The sequence below is a fragment of the Cardiocondyla obscurior genome, linkage group LG10, assembly GCF_019399895.1.
Source record: "Cardiocondyla obscurior isolate alpha-2009 linkage group LG10, Cobs3.1, whole genome shotgun sequence".
Taxonomy (NCBI): Eukaryota; Metazoa; Arthropoda; class Insecta; order Hymenoptera; family Formicidae; genus Cardiocondyla; species Cardiocondyla obscurior.
In genome coordinates this window covers 5,537,795-5,558,360 of record NC_091873.1, presented here as the reverse complement: position 1 = coordinate 5,558,360, position 20,566 = coordinate 5,537,795, and the positions used below count along the sequence as shown (strand labels likewise).

The window sequence follows — 20,566 nt, the reverse complement described above, 5'->3', positions numbered from 1 at the left end:
TGGTTTTTCAAACGTGCCTACATTTTGTAAAATTTTTTATATAATTAACATGCCATTGTAGAAAAAAGATTTGAACGTTTATTTGTAAATGTGCTTGCATGTATAAACAGCTAGTTACTCGCAAAATGCGGATTATTTACGTGCACGTTCGTACGCTTAATGTCGTGGTCTTTTTCATGTATAAACAAAGTAAGAAAGAAAACGTTTTTCCACCTGCAATTTCACTCACGTGTGAAAGTAGCAAATGTCTTTCCGCGCGTTTATCTCTAAACTCTCCTCGATTTTTACACGGGCAGCTTTGCGTGAAAAAAGTTTATATCTTTCTCGAATTAAAAATACGTGCTAATGGGGATAAAAAAAGTAGCGTTCAAGTATACATTTAGATGATAAAGAATTATATTTATATATTTAGAAATTATTGCTTACATGGTTAATTAAAATTTATTGTCACCAAACAACGAATATGAAATAAAAAGTATGTTTGTTAGCGCAGGGTGACGCGTATGATCGCAATTAATATATCGAGAGCAAGTACAAGTGCGATGGGATAAAAATTGAAAGGTCTACGAGCGTGCTTGCGACGATAGTTGACAAAGTTAGCCTCAAAGATACGTATGATACCGTTTCTGAAGGGCATAACGTTAACTGCGTGTTTCAGAAAGCTTCCGTTAAAGCGTAACTCGTGCCCACATTCGCGCAATATCTCCAAAACTTGCACAATATCCGCGGGACCGGGAGGTGGTCCGCGCGGGATCTTCGAGTTTGCGTCTTCCGTACTTCCGAGGCAGAGAAACTTTGACGCTACCTCGAGAAGAAGTAGTTCCGTGACCTAGAACGTCACCGTGGCTCTTGTAATATTCCGACAGACGTCGCGCGCCTCCCGACTGCACTGGTGTGTGGAGTAATGGGCGAGAATTAATATTAATTACGTAATTGTCGACGCATAGTTGACTCGCGATAACTCGCTCGGGTACTCGTTGAAATCGTACGACTACTGAAAGCCCTTGAAAGCGGAAGTTTCGACTCTCGGAGATGCCGAACTGACGCAAACTTGCGGGCGAATCCTACATCCCTTAAATTAATATCTACGCGCGGTCCGAGCAGCAAAATAACGCGCGCCGCGCCGAGGTCGTTTTGAATTATTATTCCATCGGTTTCACACGTTTCGCGCGGTAATTTGAAGGGGATATAGTTGGGTGGTGAGTTTCACGGTGATTTCTATTCTCCTGGCGGATTTGCCTACTCGAGTATCGTTAAGTCTCTCCAGCGACATTTGTTGTATTCTGAGTTACGCGTCGCTGTATACGTGTCTACGCTCACATCGTTCTCTTCCGTTGAAGCAGAATAACGCAGCGTAGCTGCTGAAGTTATGCAAATCGCGCGTACTGTTTGCCCCGAATCCCTTTATGTTTATGTTCTTAAAACGCATTCTCTCTATACAACTATCAATGCAAGGTCGCAGTGACTACCGTAACAAAGACAGACGTTGACAGTTGGAGCACGTAGTTAATATCATGCCTCTGTAAGGAAATGTCCTAGGTAACAGAGCTAATGGCATCCCGTAAGCGCTTTCTTCCCCGACACCATCTGTCTTTCCAATGTTGCGGATAAATGTCTTTGAGACATTCCAGAGTGGCGTAACCTCTGCGTGAATATTATGAGAAACGTGAGACGTCACCAGCTATGGAATGTAACGTTCTCTGCAGATAATGCACGTATGTTTATTGATATGCGAGACGTTTTCGCGGCGTGGAATAATAATTTCGTGGAAAATAATATGGCAGCTTGCATTCAGGCTTTTCGAAAATGTTGCTTAACGTAGAATGACTGTCAAATTCTATTAAAAAAAAAAGAAAAAAGAAATTTATTTTCATATATATTAAAAAACTTTAGAGAAATATTAAAACTAACATAAAACTGTCGGAATCGTTCAGAAATTATTTTAATATAAATTTCATAATAAAATTATAATTTTTTGCGCAGTGGAAAATCTGTAAATGTGATATTATACGATTTGTATTCGCTACAAGTATTCCTGAACTGCGACAATAGTATTGAATAATTCCCTTTGAAATAATATCCGCAGTGAAAACCTAAGTCATGCGAGTCATCATTAAATTCTACATATACGTTCAATTTCCTTTGTACTTGTTGTGAACGCTCCGTATCACATTCTCAATGCTCTAAATTTATAACTGGATTATGAATTGCTGTTGGATATAATATTCAAGAGCTTCTTGTAGTACTTCACAGCGTTTAGAGTGTTCCAAAAGTTGTATTTCTTCCAAAAGCAGTTCCAGGAGCACTGGCTCCGAGAGCTACTTAAAGCTATACCGCTTATCAGATTTCACGTGACATGAATTCGAAATAAAATTTCATAAATGAAGTATGGGTTTGAATTTTTGGGTACACAAATCGCCGTTGTAGTTAAATTATATAAACGTTCGCACTGACTTCGCGCTTAGATAAATTATTTCTTCCCAGTTATTTAACAAATTAGAAATTATCGTGCATTTTTACATACACTTTTATATACGTAACGTAATTTCCTTTCGGAAATATTTCAGAGGCGCGCAGTAAGCCAACTATTATTCTCCTTAAACTGTCGCGAGACAAGAAATATGAATACTTTGGGAAGCCTTGAAAATCCTCTTTCCACTCGTCGTTTCGTTCTCGCATTACTTCTTCATTCGAACTCTTACTAAAATATTCCGTTTTCTTTTTTTTCTTTTTTTTTTTTTTTTTGATCTTACGGGGATTTCGGGCTATGATACTGCGGCGCACCACAGCGTAATGTTTCTTCAACTCTTTACTCAGTAACGACGCTGCTCCTCGAAGCGAGACATCAAAGTTCTCGCTTCCAGGACAAGACGCCAGGTGAATGCAAGCTGCCAAATGGAAGATCCGCACGCGTGGCATCCGCGACGGCTCGAAAATGCACGCCGGTGAACGCTTCGGCGAACGTTGGAAAGCTTCTGGGTCACGAACGAACGTCGGGGGCTACACCCCGACCGACGTCTGCTCCGTTATCTCTCGCGCGCGTGAGAAATACACACGGTGAAGAAGCAAAGCGGCGGCGCGGAACCTGAAAGTTTCTTTCCCGCCTCGCGGAAGTGTCTACGCGAAGAGGTCTCGTGCTGCGGTAACGAGCGAATGGGATCCGGTTGCAAATGCAAAGTGCGCGGAACTTATCGAAGTAGTCGGCGAAATGGTAGAGATCATAGGAGCGCCGCTTCCCAAAACGAGCGAGAACGCGGTCTGCGGACTGCCAGCTGCACACCGCCGGAAATCTTACGATTATGGCCATTGCGCCAGTTTGGACACCGTATCGCCACTGAAACGCCGGGATAAGACGATCCCCGAAACCTACTAGACCATTAACGTGCCCTTTAGGCGGTGCTTTGGTTGATGAAGTTATCATTGCCGCCGAAGGGGTGACGAAGTTAATATCGCGTGTCCCGAGCGAGGCATAATGCTGAGGAAAGCAGGACGGTTTACTAGTTCGAATTAACAGATATTCTTTAGAAAGATCTTTGGGAGTAAATGCCTTTCTTACGTCGACTTTTGAGTTTCGAATTTGAACGGTTGAACGCGTGTACCGTCGATAAATTTGTCGAAGATATCAAGAAAGTTAAATGTCGAAGTTAAACAATGTTTAAAGTATGTACACGGCCGATTTTACGTAGTTAATGCCACACCTACGAGAATTCGTACAGAGTTTTGACTGAGTTGAGTCGACAGTATCTCTTCGACTGAATATCTTTTCGGTTTGCATTCTAGGCCAAGTTTACATTGAACTCGTAATACTCGCCTTCTCTCCCTCCCCTCTGTCCCCAAGCCAAGTCTGCTGTTAGTTAACTATTTACTTGACATCAAACGCATACGTTGCAATTTGCTGACGTTACTTTGGTTGTGCAGTAGGACTTCCTCAGGCTCGTCATAGCGCTTTGGCAAATAAGAACATTTGGCTTTGTCGCGATTTGCTATATACCGATCATTACTCGCTTTCATTTGCGCAAGAGCAAAGTCGGCAGGTCTGAAAAAATTGACTCGAGAAAAAATAATAAGCACCTTCGAAATAGCGTAGCGATGTCTTTTTACTGATACTCACAAAATTTATTAAATAATAATATATTTAAATATATTAAAATAATAATAATATCAACTTATTAAATAATAATAACTGCGGCGTGTTCCGATAAATCTTTAAAATTCTTATAATTAACATAACAATAAAAATATCTTTCAATAAAAGTGTCACAGAAATAAATTAATTTTATAATATAATTTTTCGCGCTTTTAAATTATAATTTCGTCAAGTGTGGCGTATATATTTTTAACACAGTTTGCGTAATCGAACCAGCGGGAGCCTCAACCTTTATCGTATCTAGAAGATAGATTTGCAAAAATTCTCCGACCTATAAAAAGAACGACGAGATTCACGAGAGCACAACAGACACTAAAGACTACCTCGAGGCTTTTCGCCTGCAGCACATTAAAAATGGCCAGAAAAATATGCGATACGTTTGATGCGTTTACCGAGTCGAATGATTGAGGGATTTTTTACTCTCTTTTCACTGAAAATTAGTTTAAGAAAAAACAAGAAAAGAAAAAAAAAAAGAAAAACCATTGACGTAACAACCAGTAAGTTGCTTGCACCTCGCTTAACTCATTCCACTTTCCCGGCATTATTATCCCTGAAAGCTTGGCAGAAAATAACGCCATATATATTGCTACTACGCTTATTTTTTCCATTAGACCTTGATATACTTTTCTTTTGTTCACGGCAATCTCTTGGCGAGTCGGTAGCACTAAAATTAAAGTGTCACCAGAAATAATCCTGTTAACTGCATTTCGCTTTTTGTATGATAGGACCCATATTTTTATTCTTTTTTTTTTATTCACGCGCTTTCGCTTTGTGTCTTGTAAGGCTTACAAACTATTAAACTTTAGACTTATACGCATAAGGGAAAACTAACGTCACCGATCAGATTACACAGATCTATTCTACCTCCGCCTAAGTAAGAAATCTGAGCTGCGATTACGTCATGAATACGAAAAATTTACGTACGAAGCTTCAGCCGAGTTTTACGAGCATTAACAAGTCTTTACTTTCTTTCAAGCGGCGTATAAAATTTCGATTGAGATTCTCGCAATGATGCCGTAGTACGGAAAAATGTGCTTCTGATACGTCGTTCATCATTATCGACAGTATCATTGATCATCGTGAAGCGCGAAGGTAACTGAAGGAAGCTATCAGCGAGGACATTCGATCTATCTCGCCAACGAACCGCACGTGTTCCGCTGCGTTGTTATGTCAATGGCAAACACAGAAAATGCTGTTAACAGTAATGAAACCTTCCGCAATCCGAGTTAAACGATAAAATGTACGTTCGCAGAATCTGATCGTTCTGCGATCGTACCCGGGCTGACGAACATTTACTCGTCTGCAGAAATGCTAAGCAAATAATGGAAAAGAGAGAGAGAAAGAGAGAGAGAGTGATAGAAAAGCGGTGGAAGAGAGAATAAATTAAGATGCATGTATACATAATACATATTTGATCACGGTATAAAACATCATGCTTTTAAGATGCCATTAAAGTTTCAAGCGGGCTGACCTCGATAATAAAGTTAGGTGCTAAAATGTACCACAGAGTGATGTGGTTGCAGCACAAGTATCGTTGATCAGAAATGAGTAATTACGTTATATATATTATATATATGTATATAATGCGCTTCGTGTTATCAAGTACTTTATCGAGTGCTGCGCGTGATAATTTTTCTTCATTGTATTTATTTGTATCAAAAAGCGGCACTCCTCGGTTACGATTATTAAATAAAAGTACCTAATAAGAGCATTGATTTATATCCAAATTTATCAGCTTTGTTATTTATTTAATTATAACAATGCTTTTACGTCTGTGCAAAAGTTAATAGCTTTTCTCGTCAACAATAAACTCCGCTGGTATATTTATTATAATTTATATTATAAAATTAAAGTATATAGCTCAAACTCGGTGAACCGGATTCGACAAATATGAAAAGAAATTTATATTACCCATTTAATCTGATCAATGAGTTTAGATCAAAATTTGTCAATCATCCAGAAAATCAATTTTTCGCTCTGTAATTAAATTAAAAAGCTAAATGGATCGCATCGAAAATACACTAATTTCGTGGATTACATCCAATATCCAACCACTTTTCAGTAAAAGCTCCGATCTATTGATTACAAGCGTCTCTGGTATAAGTATATAAATGCAAATTCGTTATCTTCATAGAACTGTAAAATCCAAGAAACCGGATTCTGCGATGGATCCCGGATCTCCGATCCGGATAGCCAGATCCCGATCCGGATATTCAGATTTCAAATCCGGATTCATAATTTTTGTCCGAATAGGTGGAATAATCATGGTCTTCTTAGTTAGAAAAAAAAAGAAAAATCTTTTTTAATGTACAGTCCTATCTGTACAGAAAAAAAATTAGTTTAAAGTTGAAAACGTTACTCTCGTATAAAGTAAAATACTGATTGTGCAGTTAATTCAAGTATTCGTATACCACAGTAAAAATTCATCCAACTGCTCTAATTTTGTAGGTAGTGCAGATTATTCTTTTAAACCGAGAGTAATTAGTTTCAGATTAAGAAATATATATTTAAACTGACATTTGAAACTAACTTGTTATTTGTTATATTTAAAAGAGAATGGTATGATGCAATTTTTTTTAAATCCAGTTGTAAATATTTCAAAGAATACACTCAACTTGTGCTCAAGAATACAAATGGTATCAAGATAGAGATGTATATCGTAGAGTTTATTAGGTGTACGGGTTTGTGCGAGCTATCACAGTTCCTTCCGCGTTGAATGTAGAAAATATCGCTCTACTACAGGCGATAAAATGTACAAACCGATGAGCACCGCAAAAAACGTGCGTTACGTCAGTGTTTCCCAAATCCGTCGATAAAAGTCTCTGTCCGATACGAATTATCACGAATTTGCTTAAAAGATGACGTAGAGGAGCGTTTGCTCCATAAGACTCAAGGCTATCCCTTTCAATATACATCGCCGCCGACAGACCGATTTTAAAACGTTAATCTAATTTTTTACGCTTAAAAAGAAGCGCGTTAATAAAATAACGCGCTAAAAATGAAAAATTCTCCGTCTCCTCCGGTTAGAATTTTAATCTTCCACTTAATCTTGCCTCGCAATCCCGAAATAAAATCTATTTATTAATTTCGCACGTCTCGACGAATAAAGTTTCCTCCGGTGAAGTTGAAAGTCACTGTTCGATACGATTGCTCGCGCGGCCAACCGAAACGTATCCGATAGGATAAACAAAAGGAAAAAAAAAAGGGGAAAAAAAGTAAAATAGAAAATAGCAGAGATCTGGTCGCGCGCGATTCTCCAGGAAAATAACTTCAACAAACAGGCGGTAACATTTTCAACGGCGCATTGTGCTATTCCTTTCTACGAAGGGGATTACGCCTTAGGAATCGGCATTGTGCACCTTTAGTCTACTGTTTAGGGAAGAGCGAAACCTATCCGCGACGCATTCAGAAAAGTCGTGTGCGATTAAAATTGGAGTTCATTCGAACAATCAGCCGGCTTTTACATGTACAGTAACAAACCCGGTCGCGTTGTCCGGCGCAAACAGAAGTAACGTTCTCTTTTGTACGAGTTGGCTTTTATCTTTTATCTTTCACAACCCGCTTTTGCGCAAATATTAAACTATTTTACCTTTGCTTTGGTCCCACCCCGCCCTCTCATCGGCCGCTGTCGCCGTTTCCGCGGTATTTATTGTTGCGTATTACCACTTGGACAACGATTCGGGGTAAAAGCGATTCGGCGCAATTAAAATAATCGTTTGCAAATCGTAACCGCATTGTGCCGGCCGACGCCGGAGAAATTAACGCGCCAAATGAAGCTGCCGATAACGGCGATTAATCGGCCGGTAATCACCGCAATTACAGGCATTTAATTGCCCCCCCTTTGCAAGGCCCTCCTCCCTTCCCCTCTCGATTCCCTTTTTGGACCGGCCGCCACCGTCGCTCATTTAACGAAAACTTCTTTCCCCTTTCAGTCACCTGAGAAGGGCGAAATTAGCGGCGGAACTTGTTTCACTGTGATTCTAGCGCGCGCGTCTTCGAAGTGGTCGAGAGGGGGTGGGAAAAATGAGTGTGCGTCAACGAATTAATATTATCCAGAACGGAGATGCGGAGATTAATGAGCCTTCGTCGCGGTGTCGTCTGTCCTAATCCTCCTCCCGCCTTCCATTCGTAGGTTTTTGAAAGAACCTTTTTTTCCGACGAACGGTCTCGTCCAGTCATAACGCGTAATCCCGTAAAATACAGTGTAACCGAACTCTCTCCGGCCGCTTCTTTCTGCCGCACGTCGGAGAAACGCCCGACAACGAGAGCGGCAAGAAATACAGAGGACAAAAGAAACGGCGGAGGCGAAATTCCTCCGCGAAATTCTTTTCCTCTCCAATGTAATTGCTCGTCCATTTACGACGTTGTCACGGGTTGCTATTACTTCCAATGAAGACGGGAAAGCACACAGGATATCCGTGTTAAAGGGGCTCTTTCACATAAAATTTCAGAACTCGAGAATTCTTTTACGTTTCTTCATCAAGTTTTAGATCTTGGAAAAACATTTTTAAATTATTTTTTCATGATATCTGTTAATTGAAGGCGATTCGAGAGTAAAGAGGTTCAGGGGAAAACTATTCGGAAACTTATATAAATGTATTAGTTTTAGTTTACATTAAGAATTTTTTTTATTCACGTAACATTTTTAATATAAATTAAAACAGATATTTATTCGGATTTAAAATTCAGTTTTTTACTTGGAATTTCAATGGTATGGATAAAAAATTTTGTATACGTAAGGTTTTGTTTTTGCGTATTATTCGCATATATAAATATAAAATATATTTCTAAATAAAAAAGAAAAAAAAAATATATGGTACAGAAAACAAGCTGTAGGCGGAAGTGAGCCGGTAAAAGTGTATGTATGTAGATGTATGCAAGAAAAAGAACCGCGATAGGATTTTAAAACAAAGGCCGAAATTGAGAAAACATTTTTCTGTCTATTTATTTGGTCGTTTTTATTGCTACGCGATAAGCTGCACTGGAAGCCCGCATTGTTATCAAACGATTACATGAAAAGAATTTCAATAAAGGATCATATCCGATTTACGATTGTAAATTGTTTCCTATACGTCTGCTATCATTGTCCAGAAATGTGGTCAAATTTTTCTTTTTCGACAGAAACAAAGTTTATTTCGGCTTGACTTTAAAATCGATTAAAATGCGAAAGATATTAATAAAATCGAGGGATAATTGAAATTAGAAAAAAACAATTTTTTACTTGAAGTCACATTTTTTCTGAACTTTATATGAACGCAAGAAATCCAGTTGCAGTAGAAATTGCTTATTTTATTTCTGAGCAGTTAAGCTTCATCTCTCTCTGATAAACTCACTGTAGCGAGACTATCGTTTAGAGAAACCGTCCTCGGTCATTTTACTTTTTCAATATTCCGACTGGCTCGACACTTCCTCGCCAACCGAATCATCTACAACATTTCACAGCTCGCAAATTACGTCCCGAAATTACCTTCTTCATTAACCTTCGTGCCTGATTACTCGAGATAACTTGGACTCCCTCCACCCCCCCTCAGAAATTTATAACTCGATTTAAAATCCACTCTTAGGTCTTCGGCACCTTAGGTTTTTTTTTCACACCAGATAAATTTAAACGAAAATATGAGAACGTTTCATATCCGAATGGCTATTTAATTCTTTTGCTCCCACCCAAATATATTTATTTAAACTGTAATTACTTAAAAAAAAAAAAAATGTTTTTCACACGAAATCTTCCTGTTTTGATTCCTGTAAATACTTCAATCGCGAAATAGTTTTTTTTAAATCTATGACGTTTTAAGATCGGTGTGCTCAGATATTTCTGGCTAAATGGACGGATGCAGAATCCTTCTTAAAGGCAAAGTCCCAACTTACATATTGAACACTCCGTGAATAGAAATCAGTTTCGAGCGCAAATAACAGCATATCATATCCCACTATATCAACCAAAGTTTAGCGTCGCAAATTCTGTCCAACTGTGCATGTAATGACTATGACAATTGTAGCATCCTAATGCGCACGTAGTTTCGTCTCGTACCGGTGTACACGAGATAAGTCACCGTGGCGTTTCGATAATAGCAAATACTAAGGAAATTACAATACTACTATCGATAACAAAATTTGGAGAGATAACAATGTAACAAAGAGAAATTGTACGATTAAAAAAAAGAAGAGTTACGTTAACGCACAATAGAATAATATTAAGTTTTTATTATCCAGACTTTCTTAAATGATAATTTCGAAAGTTAACAATATTCTGTTAAACAATCAATTATCGATGCAGCCGGGGCAGATTGAACAGAGCAACGTATTCATTCGCGTTACATTGATTTTTAATTTTTAATATTAATTAATATTTAATGTCATATTCGGGTAATTTAATTTGTAAACATATTAAAATTCGTAGCAATTGAGATAGTTAAAGTAATCAGCGTTTGAATATTTGCAGATATGAGTGACTCAAGCGCCGCCAGTGCTGCGAACTACAGCCGTCAGCCATCTTACTTCCTTGTGCTTGCCGATTCAGTGCCGTTCCGGCAGCTGACCGAGCAGGATGTGTGCAAAAGGCACTCCGCTTGTCATGAAAGTCCAAGGATATTTGACGAACGACGATGCCAGTTACGATGTCAGAGTACGTACAATCATCTTTCCTTTCTTTAACGTAAGTCGTATATCCCCATTTATAATTATCCAGACTTTCTTAAATGATAATTTCGAAAGTTAACAATATTCTGTTAAACAATCAATTATCGATGCAGCCGGGGCAGATTGAACAGAGCAACGTATTCATTCGCGTTACATTGATTTTTAATTTTTAATATTAATTAATATTTAATGTCATATTCGGGTAATTTAATTTGTAAACATGTTAAAATTCGTAGCAATTGAGATAGCTAAAGTAATCAGCGTTTCAATATTTGCAGATATGAGTGACTCAAGCGCCGCCAGTGTTGCGAACTACAGCCGTCAGCCATCTTACTTCCTTGTGCTTGCCGTTTCAGTGCCGTTCCGGCAGCTGACCGAGCAGGACGTGTGCAAGAGGCACTCCGCTTGTCATGAAAGTCCAAGGATATTTGACGAACGACGATGTCAGTTACGATGTCAGAGTACGTACAATCATCTTTCCTTTCTTTAACGTAAGTCGTATATCCCCATTTATAATTATCCAGACTTTCTTAAATGATAATTTCGAAAGTTAACAATATTCTGTTAAACAATCAATTATCGATGCAGCCGGGGCAGATTGAACAGAGCAACGTATTCATTCGCGTTACATTGATTTTTAATTTTTAATATTAATTAATATTTAATGTCATATTCGGGTAATTTAATTTGTAAACATGTTAAAATTCGTAGCAATTGAGATAGCTAAAGTAATCAGCGTTTCAATATTTGCAGATATGAGTGACTCAAGCGCCGCCAGAGTTGCGAACTACAGCCGTCAGCCATCTTACTTCCTTGTGCTTGCCGTTTCAGTGCCAATCTGGCAGTCGACCGGGCAGGACGTGTGCAAGAGGTAGTCCGCTTGTCAAGAAAGTCTAAGGATATTTGACGAACGACGATGCCAGTTACGATGCCAGAGTACGTACAATCATCTTTCCTTTCTTTAACGTAAGTCGTATATCCCCATTTATAATTTAATTATATTAATTTTTCTGAGTCGTTCACGCCTAATTTAACAATCGACTTAAATCCATTTCGATGAGATATCAAGTAAAATTAACTTTGATGCAGCGTTCTGCCGCCCACGAAATGTTCGCGTAAACTCTTTTGTGTATCGCGGCTTTTTTAATCGTATTGAATTTTACAGTGATTGAGACAGACAAAGACGCTGAATATCGGAGGATTTGCATACGCGGGAAATGGGTACGCGCGGGGTCCGTTGTGCATGCAGCCACAAGTCGAGCGCGGTCGTGCAGGCTCGAGAACGCTCGGGGAAGTTCGGTGGCGTGAGCATCGGACGTGTTGCGACGCATCGCCATCTTTCCTCTCATTCCCCGCGCGATCGCTGACCATGGAAGATCGACGGAATACTCGTACTGCGAATACTACGTATCTTGGACGAAGGACGGTGCAGCGCGGGCCCAAGTCATCCCCTACCCGTACTCTGAAGCCTGAGAGCATCTACGACCGTGCATCCTTCTTGCAAAGTAAGTGAGATATTCTCATATAACGTGGTGCCGATGCGTAGTGGGCGATGGGCCGAGGTCGCGGAGGGAGGGGGGCGGGCAGAAGGCACATAGCAGGCGGTGTATGTGCCTCGTAAATTCCTCACCAAGGTCGCTAAATACACACATACGTTGCAGGTGTGATTAAAGGTTTAGCTCGGTCGTGCATACTCGGAGACGTTCGAAGGAGTTCGGTCGTGTGAGCTCCGAACGTACAGCGCACAGCCGTCTTCCCTTCCTTCCCCCCGCACCCTCTGACCATGGAAGATCGACGGAAGATCGACGCAATATTCGTACTGCGAATACAACGTATCTTGGACGGAGGACGGAGCAGCGCGGGCCCAAGTCATCCCCTACCCGTACTCTGAAGCCTGGGAGCATCTACGACCGTGCATCCTTCTTGCAAAGTAAGTGAGACATTCTCATGTAACGTGGTGCCGATGCTTAGCGGGCGCGGGCAGAGGACGTGTATCGCGCGGTGTGTACGTGACTCGCGCGGGCGTAGTGTTCACGTGTCGCTTTCGTGCATGCGGCAGGCAACGCAGCTGGTCGGCTACAAGACGACCTACGACAATCACGACGGTGAAGGACAGAGCTCGCGCGTGTTGTGTTCTCTGCGATCGTCTCGCGCGCGTGATGTTATCTGTGATCGTCTCGCGCGATTGACGACGAAGTTAAAGGTCTCGATACTCGCCGGCGTTTTATTTTTCCGCGGATAGTACGTACGAAGCGAAAACATTTTTATAATATATTGATATGTTTGATTTTCTTTATTATTTAATATAAATTTTTTTTCTGTTTCAGGGAAGATTTCAGAAGTATCTTGAGCCCAAAATGAGAATCCATATCAAGTGTCCAGGACTGAGAGGAGGAGGAGGCCTCGGAAAGGCATCGGGCATCAGCGGAGCAACCCCACGGTACGTATTATTTTTTATTTATGTAAAATTAAAAGCGCATAATTTTTTTTTCCTCATTGAAAATTATTTTGAACGCTTTTACAATTTAAATTTTGTTTGTATGTTACAGGATCATCACAAAACTCCGCTGCTGCGCATCGGTCAAGTTAGTAGCATGGTTTTTTTTACATAATATTAGAAATTTGGGTGGGAAACACATTAATTTCACGCGGACAAATTTAATATTAATAATGCAAAATAAAATTAAATATACGCGTATTAGGTATACGGGAAAATAAAATACAAAATTAAAGACTTTCAATTCATATACATAGGTAGGATGTATGATAGGATGTTTAATTAATTACATTTTTTATTACATATCCAATTTAAATTACATTGTCACACAACTATGTAATTTAATTTGATATGATTACAGCAGACTATTCCGAGGATTTTATCGTAGCAAAATTTACGTTTTGCTTTGATAATATCCGAAGAATAAATTGCCGTTACCGCCGATAATCACGAACCACTGCTGGTTCATCGGTCGTCTCGCGAACTTCGTCAAAGTATTCGGGCGAGTTATTTTATTATACGAATTTTTAAATCGGGAGTGCCGTATTCTATCGCGTGTAACAAAGTAAATTCACCCGGTCGCGAGTGTCGCGAGTTTCCTGTACGAGGAAGGACGACTCTACACGTTCCAACTGAGAGGAGGAGGAGGCCCAGGAAGGGCATCCTGTTTTGGCAGAGCAACGTTTTGGTGAGCATAATTTTTTATTTGATTAATATTAATATTTTTTTTACTAATTACTCTTTGAACATTTTTATAATTAATATATTTTTTTATGTTTCAGTTTCATCCCATTTGCGTTGCTGTATCTCTGCCACTGCGCATCGAATCGGTGAGTGAGAAATTTTTTGTATCTGCGTTATTTTATTATGGGGCAAAATAAAAATAATTAAATCGGTACTATTTAAAGAAAAAAGTTAGACTCACTTTCACTATAGCGCTATTGACAGTCATCTCGACAACGTGAAGCGTATAATTCTGTCACCGTCCATCGTCGTTGAATCGTATCTCTCCTGTTAGTCCTTTGATCTCGACCTATATTTAGAAAAACCCTAATAGCGTATTTTGTATCTTATCGTAATAAGATATTCTGATATTATTTGCTAGCGTAACTTTACAAGAAAAACGAAATATAAAGTTAGGACAGGGCAGATTATTATATACAAAAAAAAAATAATTTAATTTAAATTTCGGAAATATAAATTATATTTATTAAAAATTAACAATGCTATAAGCGCCGTATAGGCAACGATCCGCTAATTTCCTCGCCGAAACGTCGCACACAGCTTGCGTCTGGAAAATAGTTGCGTCGAGGTGCTGCAGGCGGATTAAACTGCCATTTATGCGTGTAGTTGATACAAATTCTTGAACCACCGATTCTTTCGAAATTCTCTCAGCCGCGAGATTCAACTCCCGCTCCGCGCCACGAAAATTTGTTCCGTAATCGCTCACAATTGTTATCGGCGTGCCCCGTCGTGACACGAAACGCCGCAATGCCGCTATAAACGCGTCAGTGGAGTAGCTTGTTGCAATCTCCAAATGCACTGTCTTAACCGCGAAACAAATAAAAATTACTAATAAAAATAGAATCGCGCCACAGTATGCACTGGTATGGTGCGTCCATCTGATATTTCCGTAAGCGCGCATTTTAATTTATCTTATTCCCATACATGTATCAACGTATTCGCGCGTCCGTTTGTTACTAGTTAACATCGTGCTTGCTGAATAAGCAAAAAATCTGCAAAATTAGCACAATTAATTTGTGCCTGAAATATATTTTTTTCCTTTTTTTTTTCATTATTTCTGATTTATTGGCGGGGTTCTGAACGGAATATATTTAAAATATTACACTATAATATTTTGGATATATTTTTAAGTATATCTTTAAGCTAGAATTTTTTCTAAAAGAAGTAGCTTAGTTATTCGACTTTAAAATTATACATAAATATGTATAAATAAATATTACATACATGTGACAAAAAAAAATAAAGCCAAAAAATTGTAATTATATTTAAAAAGGTTTAAATTAAGAGTCACCTATGGAATTCGCATTTCGAAATTAGCTCACAAATATATGCGATATGTATAAAATATGAAGTTATCTGCAGGAAATAAACGAATCGAGCGTTACGAGCTTGATTTTTAATATTGCATTCATATTCATATAAATGCGTGCGTTATTGATCGTGTATATCGTGCGATTTTCGTCTACTCCTACCACCGTGGTGAATTTCAGCTAATCGTTTAGGGATATTAATGTAATCTAATTGTGACTTGGATATTTGTTATTGTTTAATTCAGGGCTATTTAGAAGCCGCGGAAAATGATACCGTTTCGCGCCGTAATGTCCGCTCATTATATCGTTCACGTGCACATTTAATTACGCACGTTTGTCTTTGGTACATCGTCGGAGACATGAATTTCAGCCGCTCAGTGAGGTATACTAACAAGATTTTGTCGTAGATCAGGATGGACTAGATCGCATTAATTCACGTGAAGCCCGGTAAGCTCGGGGAAGACGCCGTTGCATTTTCCGCCCTTCCCGTGTTCGAATTTTTACAAAGATTTATGAGAGATATTTGTCAGACGTATTTGTCGAACGACACTTTTTGAAATAACTCCTTTCGTAAATGTGCGCGTGTCTCTCAACGATTATGATTATGATTTGACACGTTTTATTCCGAGGAAATCAGATATTTGCTATCTGATTATTTTATTTTTTTTGAACGTAAGATTTTATTTTATCAATCGCCGCAGCGTATCGGGCTTGTTTAAGGGCCGGTTGTTCCAACTTCCTGGCAGATTTACTTGTCAGGTAATCATATGTCTATCTTTATCTACTTAGGAAGAAAGATGAAGATAGACATATGATTTGCGCCGCATGCGCCAGCGTGCAACATTTTAATTACACACAAAATATTCTCTTTACGCGGCAAATAGGTAGGAATTGTAACGTCATACGCAAAGAGCAATCGGATTACGGATAAGTAACGTTTCCATAGATTTTATCGTAATTAAATTTTCCGACATTCGAGCTCACGTGTATACCGCAGTCTTAAAATCCCTCTTGCATAAAGACAAATCATACGTGAATGTAAATCAAAAATTGCGTGTAAAATCACAGACACTAAGGGCCGGTTGTTCCAACTTCCTGGCAGTTTTACCTGTCTTGTCTTTATTTTGATACAAAATAAATGATACACCCTGTATACGTATATATTTGACCGCGTTAATAATTCCAGCGAATCGAGATAAAATCGGCTTCCTTTTTACTTTCCGCGCCTTTTTTTCCATGCACGTGTGCACCGTCCCATATGTCGGCTTCGACTATTCCGCGGATTATTCCATTCTCGGCTCTTGCGTATGCAAGATGTACAAGATGTCGTTTACGTATATCTAGCTGGATTTTTTGAAATTAAATTTCTACGTAGAGCTAGCCTTTTTCCTTTCAAGGCATAATTAAATGGTCGGATTATTTTAATATTCCTTTCCAGTAATGTGGAGAATGGAAGTATTAAATTTATTTTTTTTTTAACGTAAAGTAAAATGGTTGGTGGATGTTACGGCGGAAAATAGAAAATGATCGAAGGAAAAGCCCCCGCGTAAGAAAACTGTTTGAGAATGATTTTACAAACCCGAGCTTGCATAAATATGCTAACAAATCAATGCCTTTGGTTAAGCGTTCTCTAAAGTGACGCAATTGCAATTTGCCGTAACAATTTTAATTTTAAATCGACTGCAAGTTACTGAAGTTAAACGTTCCTTGAAGTATTTTAAATTGTAATAATTAAATCTGATTTCATGTGAGCTTTCAACTTTTCGCGTAAAATGAGATTCGCCCTCGTTATGCAGAACTTTTTACGCAAAATGGGATTTATAATTTGGCACTTCTATGTAGGTTTCATAAAAGACTTACCGGTTCGATGCGCAACAGCGGAGATAATCAGTCAAATGCGACGATCCTATAACAGAAAATATAAAACATTATTGTAGACATGTTTGAAATATTTATCATTAAATAAATATTTCCACGAGCTTCTAATTCATTTTTTAATTAAATAATAAAACAGAAAGTTATCTTCTGCAAATAAAATGCAAACAGAATCTCATACATCAAACTTTATTTAAAATGTAACAACTCTTTACTTTATTAATTTTGAAATTTAGTTTGCTTCTAATTATTATCGAAATGACAAGCGAGAAATCGTTAATTTTATATAATTAAAAATAATCCTTACCGATGCGTTGCTCCGCTGAAGCAGGATGCCCTTCCCGGGCCTCCTCCTCCTCTCAGCACTAGACACTTGATATAGATCCTTCTTTTGCACATACAACACTTTTGAAATCTTCCCTGAAACAGAAAAAAATTTCTATTATTGTTTAAATTACAATATTTTTTCATTACATTATTATTTTACTAGTTCCCGAGTCGAAATTTGGACCTTCCGTGTAACCTCCGATAACGTTAAATAGGTAAAAACTGCCATTTGACTGAGTGAACGGAGGGTTTGCAAACCTCCGTTGACTCTAGAAAAGTGCACGATTAGATTTTACGGAGGGTCTATATTTCGACTCGGGTTCCAATCAATCAGTCAATAATTTTTTAAAGCATTAAATAACTTTAAACGCATTTTTACGTTTACGGGTAATTTTTCACTTAAATTATTTTTATTTCTAATTACACCTCGCGCTGGCTTGTTTAAATATTATACTCAAGAAAATATTGTGAATAATTTTCGCGTCATCGTCACATCATGTTTCTCGCTCGTGACAGCATCGTGTTTCGTTAAACAACAAAGTATTGCCTCTTTTGCATATTAATTTTGCAGTCATCGAATGACATTTTTGTAAAATTAAGCTGGAGCATGACGGGCACTTCCGAACAGTACACGTTTTCGCGAAAAGTGGCGTCCTGGGTGACGTCCCTTCGGACTCTACGGACAATAGCTTTTGGCGCGACGCGAAGAAATTAAATAACGCTGAACTGGAAATAACAATGGCGATTTTTTAGAGCCCTCCCCGAGATCGGTTTAACAGGATAGCGACAGTCATTGTTCGCCCGCCGAGCGAACGTAATTTAAATTCGGTAAAAAAAAAAAAATTGATTTCCAAACAATTGATTGGCATTCACGTCAATATCAATCTGCATCTCCCGTCCGCTCCGATTCCCCGTTTCATTCATTCGGTCCCAGGACTCTGTGGACACCCCCTGGTAGTACTCCGGGATGATTCGCGCGCGGCGCGCGCGCGAAAGGATTATTTTAATTAATCGCCGGAGGCGGGCGCGTCCGCGGGCGACGCGGTCGTAAGGCGACTTCCGCGAGCGAGAAAAAAATAGAAGAAAAAAAAGAAGATGGCCGGGGGAAATCCTGGACTCGCGCGAGTTAAGCGGATTCGGTCGATCGGCCGATCGGCGGGCGTGTTCAATTAGCGGGAACGCCGTGGAAATCCTCGCCGCAGGAAAGGCCGGAATTACCGAAAGTAACTCTACCGGGACAGCAGAAGGAAAGTAAAGTCGAGACGTAGCGTCCCGCCGACCTGCGATCGACAACGTAAATCTGATCAATACGGGACCGCAACGCGCCCACCGAATTCCGATGGATCCTCCTCCTCTCTTTAAAGTATATTCTCTGAGAATTCGCACGGAAACGGAACTTACGTGTCGCGGCAAGATATCGGTGGATCGGATCGCTGGATCGTGACTCCGCACATTGCGGCGAGCGTCACACTGCGTTGACATCGCGTCGGTTAATCCCTTCTGCGTGAGCACGAGAACGCGACTCCATCTGCGATTTTGTATTTCGGTAGCTGCACTGTCCACTCTTAACACCGGTATCACTTTTTCGACCGTTTGATCGGCCTTCTCTTAATATCCGTCCACTTCCTCCGCGCGGAAAGTATCCGACGACGCTTCGGAGACGTTTCGCACAGCCGACGAGACCGACGCGCCGTTAGTTGAATTAAAACGACCGTGATTTGCCGCGGGAAATGGAAAAAAGTATGACAGTGCGTAGCGACGGTATACGGAGATGAAAAGATAACGCGCGACGCGCGCGTTCTCCCGGGAGGCCGGGGACGCGGACTCGACGCCGATCTCGTCGGGAATTGTACTGACCGGTTCAGCCCTTAACTCCGTGGCAAAGGGGTGGCGGCACGAGAGAGCGCGAGGAAGGGATAAACGGCGTGGGAGGGAAAGGAAAACGAGAGACGCAGTGGGGACGGCAGTGCGGAGGGAAAGACGGGCGAGGGGTGAGCGGGGGATAGCTCGGGGAGGGAAGGAGGGAGGGAGGGAGGATGAGAATATATACCCTAGCAGCATCCACAGTGCTGAAAACCACCGTGGTACATTTCGCGAAGCTCCCACGAGGGACGACGAGCAGTGGCGGCGGAAGCCGTGACGGTAGATAGGGCGACGCGGCGAATGAGGGGGGGAGGAGGATACGAGGGGGAGAAAAAAAAGAGGGCGATCCGAGCGGCGGACGAGATGGAGCCGGTGGCCTCTAGAAAATTAAAACAAAAAGCACGGGGAGGCACGTCGCGCCGTTGAAAACGAACTCGCACACATGCTGACGCGCCTTTTCCTCCCCTTTCTCTTTTCCTACCCTCTTTCTCTCCCTTTTTCCTTTCCTCCGCGTCACGGCCCCTCGTCGCGTTCGTCTTCCTCCCGCGACCGGTCTCTCTACGTTCCGTTAGGCACTTTTATTTCCCTTTATCGTTTATTATGAGTGGTACGTTGCCTGCCGACACGCTTGTCCTCGAAAAAGACGCGTAAAAACGCGTCGACGGGGTTTTTTTTTTTTATTTATTTTTTTCGCACCGAACGCCCTGCGGCTTCTTTTCGACTCTTTCTTTCCGCGAAACGATCCGACGCCACTGGTATGGAAAAATCGAAAATTCAAGTCGGATGCGTCGGGGATTTCGAAGATCGATATAGTCAGTCGATATGATATTGGCTTGTTTATTTCGGTTCACTTTGGACGCGATGCTTTATACCACCCGTATTCTCCTCTTACGCTTTTTGTATTGTACTCGGTGAATCGCTGCATTTTCGACACGAGTAGCAATAAGATTTAACTAGTATGCAATTGAAAACGTTATAAATAAATGGTTTTGCGACAGAAAAATTTCTACGGTGTAAAATGTTCACGACGATATTTGCGTAAGAAATTACGATGTTTTATTTATTTTTTAATAAGACAAATAAGAAATAAATAGCAAACTTAAAGATTATTAACAAAATATTTTTTAATAAAAGTGTTACATTATATTAATTTTTCTCACATCT

General features: G+C 40.0%; 1 protein-coding gene and 1 long non-coding RNA gene across 6 annotated transcripts in view; one reads left to right on the top strand and one right to left on the bottom strand.

The window, feature by feature from the left end:
- LOC139106295 (lachesin) overlaps positions 1-19,415 on the bottom strand; it is a 91,828-nt gene extending 72,413 nt beyond the window's left edge. Inside the window, exons 1-4 of one of the 3 annotated variants that reach the window (XM_070662926.1) lie at positions 18,941-19,415; positions 17,520-17,632; positions 17,198-17,243; positions 14,209-14,316 (exon numbers count right to left, since the gene is read on the bottom strand). The gene's annotated coding sequence lies outside the window, so the exon portion shown is untranslated. Of the gene's footprint in view, positions 1-14,208; positions 17,244-17,519; positions 17,633-18,940 lie in introns of all 3 variants that reach the window. The other 2 variants (XM_070662924.1, XM_070662925.1) reach the window with 2 other exon arrangements.
- On the top strand, positions 11,192-13,523 carry LOC139106296 (uncharacterized). 3 transcript variants are annotated; one of them, XR_011546331.1, is made up of 3 exons: positions 11,192-11,247; positions 11,540-12,716; positions 13,114-13,523. It is a non-coding gene; the product is annotated as an uncharacterized lncRNA (long non-coding RNA). The 3 variants fall into 3 exon arrangements; XR_011546332.1 differs by having other exon boundaries at positions 11,208-11,722; positions 11,952-12,716; XR_011546330.1 differs by having other exon boundaries at positions 11,214-12,291; positions 12,448-12,716.
- Positions 19,416-20,566: the final 1,151 nt, after the last annotated feature.